Source organism: Pinus tabuliformis, chromosome Q, assembly GCF_031772625.1.
Source record: "Pinus tabuliformis cultivar Carrire ecotype Pingquan chromosome Q, CPIR1, whole genome shotgun sequence".
NCBI lineage: Eukaryota > Viridiplantae > Streptophyta > Pinopsida > Pinales > Pinaceae > Pinus > Pinus tabuliformis.
In genome coordinates, this window is record NC_142296.1 from 518345788 (window position 1) to 518349335 (window position 3548).

A 3548-nucleotide genomic window follows, 5' to 3' on the forward strand; every position below is an offset into this window, starting at 1 on the left:
AAATTCTCAACCTGTGCTTTAGTAAATTGCATAATTTAAACCATAGTTTGTCGTATAGGTCATAACTTTACAAGATTGATAATTTAATGTGACATAATTTAAACCATAATTCATTGACCATACCTACAAACCTTATTGAACCAGTGTTAGAAGGATTATTATAAGATATAAAAATCAATATGCTACGCTGACTAGCCATGTACATGGACACCTTGTAGCTAAGGAAGAAACCTTAAGTAGAGAGAGCCTTGGCTATATTTTACGCGTACTTTCAATTCATGATTCTATTCCAGGCTGAGAACAATATCCTTATGCATCCATTGCACATGTTGGGTGCAGTGAACGACGGCTATATGCATGCATGGGACCAGCCCGAACTAAGCAATACCTTCACAACAAGAGAGATCTAATGCGCAAAGGAAGGATACTCCGGGAAGGGAGGGGATAGAGAAAGTCTTAAGAGAAGGGAGGTTGTTTGAGCCATTAAACCCAGGTAGAGGGGCTAGATAGAGAGACATTCCGGAGGGAATTGAGAAAACATTTAGGGAGGGCCATTCAAAGAAGGATATTCAAGTCAGTGCTGAGGCTAGTCGATCCTGGCATCGATACAAGAGTTGATGTTTATACTCCAAGTGTAATTGCTGGTACTCCATGCCTGCTGTCAATGAATGCACAGAATCAGTACACCAACAAATATACCCACCTCACTACTCCAACAACTCCAATAACTACTTTGGCTCTTGAACAAACAAAGTCAACTTGCTGCTTGCTTGCTTGCTGGGATATGAACCGAGAGCTGGTCTAGTGAATCTAGAACCTGTGGTGGATAAACGAATGCCTTTTAGGATTCTTACAAGGAAGGGGACTAGTTTTCAAATTACAAGAACAACAGAGTGACAACGTAAAACCAACGCATTCAATACCTTTCCGTGCTATCTTCATAGGCTTCTTCAAGGTATATATCTTAACAAATCCACCTCTTTTTTGTCTCGTTCTAAGAACTCCCTCTTAATCAAATCTTCAATCCGCCTTTTAATTTGCATGAAATCTACCTTGAATAGCCCTTCAAGTTCCTGAGCACATTCACTCGCAAGTATTTTGTATTGTAAAGCCTTTTTTGCCTTCATAATGCGTACTATCGATGCATCAATAACAAAACGTCTGTCCTTATGAATATCCTCCTCCGATGATGATTTTTTCTTGTCGCTCAGCAGTGGCATTGGAAGTTTTATCTTCCCTTTTTTATCTGTAAAATTAAAATTGATTTTGAAGTCATCTGATGCAGTTACCGTGGTCGTATCTGGAATCTTGAGAAGAATTTTATACTTGTCACAGGCCAGTGAATAGAGAAGTCCATCAATTTCTTCCTCTGCCAAATTCAAGTGCTTTTTGATGTTGGAATAACTCAACTTTTCAGAGGCATTGAACAACAATAATATTGCTGTTTGGCAAGTTGTTGCTATCAGTTTTACTGATGTTCTATCAAACTTACCAATTATAGTACAGGATCCCAAGGAATATATCCATTTAAGCTTTTGATGTTGGGCTTCTGCGGAATAATAGTCTGTAAATGCTTCAACACATCTAACCATCTCTGGAGGTAAATTAATGTGAGGGCACTTGTATGTTGGCCAAAATCTAGTTGTCAGCACTGTAGCTGTAAACTCTATTCCCAGATGTATATTTCTATTATTTTCAAGATAGGTTTCGAATTTACTTTGTCTCTCCTGGGATCCTGTCCAATCCGTTAACATACCAGCAATCTGTGACGTTAATTGATCACCAAATTTCTGCTTCAGCTTTGACAATATGATCTGCACATAACCAATATTTGTACGTTTGCCGAGCAGAATTCTACGAGTTAGTTTTTCTCCGTAGGATTCAACAAACCGATCTTTATCCCAGATATACTCTACAAATTCCACCACATTTTCAATTATATCGTCTCTGCTCAACGTTTCATTGCTGCTATCCTCTTCAAGTACAGTATCACAAAGTGTAGCCAGCCACTCAGCACTGCTACTTCCTGCAATTCCTTTATTACAGAACACCTCAAATACTTGTTTCAAAACCCTGGAAAAAATATTATTCTCCTGAAAGACATCATCATCATATTTCGTATACTGGTCCCGTAATTCTATAACCTTCCTCACAAACGCAAACACTTCCCGCAACAATAAACTTTTATCCCTTCTGCCTGCATTCTGCTTTAGCACAGCATCTTCAGCTTGTTTAACAGGTGATGTTACTTCACTAATAACATGCTGCTTAAAAATATTTTCAATTGATTCCCATCCATTAGGTACACTATCAAATAGCCTCCCCATCCTCAAAATATCTTTATATCTATGTTCCTCAAGAAGATATGTCATCAAATGGGAAAACAATACATTCTTTACATTCTCTAATACCTTTTGCTCGCTGCTCTTATGCAAATATCTTGCAACTCTGTCCTTCTCGAGTATGAAAGCTTCATCCACCCTTGACATATAGTCCGTATAGGAATCTTCTAAAATCCATGAAGAAGCCTTCCGAGAGTAGAAATCTGCAGTATGTTCCAACATGGCCACTTCAAAATCATTTGTATAGAAATCCATGTCAACCTCCAGAAAAATGGCGACAATATCTTTCAAAAGGGTCTCGGTCTCATCTCTTGGCTCTCCTTCGCGCTCTTCATCAATAAGAACAATCGCCGCATTCTTCACATTAATTCGGATTTCCCGAAAAACAAGGTCTCGGAAGTACTCGATTCCAACTTCTCTGACTGAAAGAAGGGAGGGATACCAGACATCCAAATGTTGGAAGAAAGCGAACATGGAACGGAGCATGGCCTTGAAAATTTTCCAGCGTTTGATAAGTTCTCTCGGCAACAACTGGTCATCAGTCTGTTCCCTCAAAGCCGGTGAAACCGTTAAGGTTATGTACTCTTTAATGGAATCCCTGTATCTATTATAGAGTTCCGGTTTCTCGCGAATATAGTAGACGACAGTGTAAATAGCCATTTTGTCGTCCACAGGCACCTCAAAGTTGACATCTTCTTCCAACCGGCTACTCAGCTGTAGGATAGCTTTGTAAATAAAAGCCCAACCTTCTTCCAGATCAAACCTCTTGTCTTTCACGGCCCTGTTGACAATAGCCCATCCTTCCTGCACGTTTATGATACTTCCACTGCTCCTCGTCATTTCGAAACCAAAGCTAACTGACACTGTTTTCTTAGGGAGAGAATACTTGGTTATCAGAAGGTATGATAGCAGAGTACGCGCTCCACTCTAGAGAAGGTTGAGAATCTGTTTATGGTAAACGAGTGATTGCAACTTTGTATTTTTAATATCGTTAAGGCTGGGTTATGTGGGCCCGGCATGTGAATGTCCCGTCGGCCGGTTCCCTCGCGTGTTCATGATATTTATTTTAATTTCATTTGATTATGCCCATAAAAATAAAATTTAAAATTAGAATAATAATAATAATAGAGAAGTAAACTATATGGTGCTATTTTTAAACTATATTTTTTTTTTTTTTTTGAAGATTATTTTAAGTAATTTTTCATA

General features: G+C 38.7%; 1 pseudogene; it reads right to left on the minus strand.

The window, feature by feature from the left end:
- Positions 1-950: 950 nt before the first annotated feature.
- On the minus strand, positions 951-3182 carry LOC149220450 (cullin-1 pseudogene; annotated as a pseudogene).
- Positions 3183-3548: the final 366 nt, after the last annotated feature.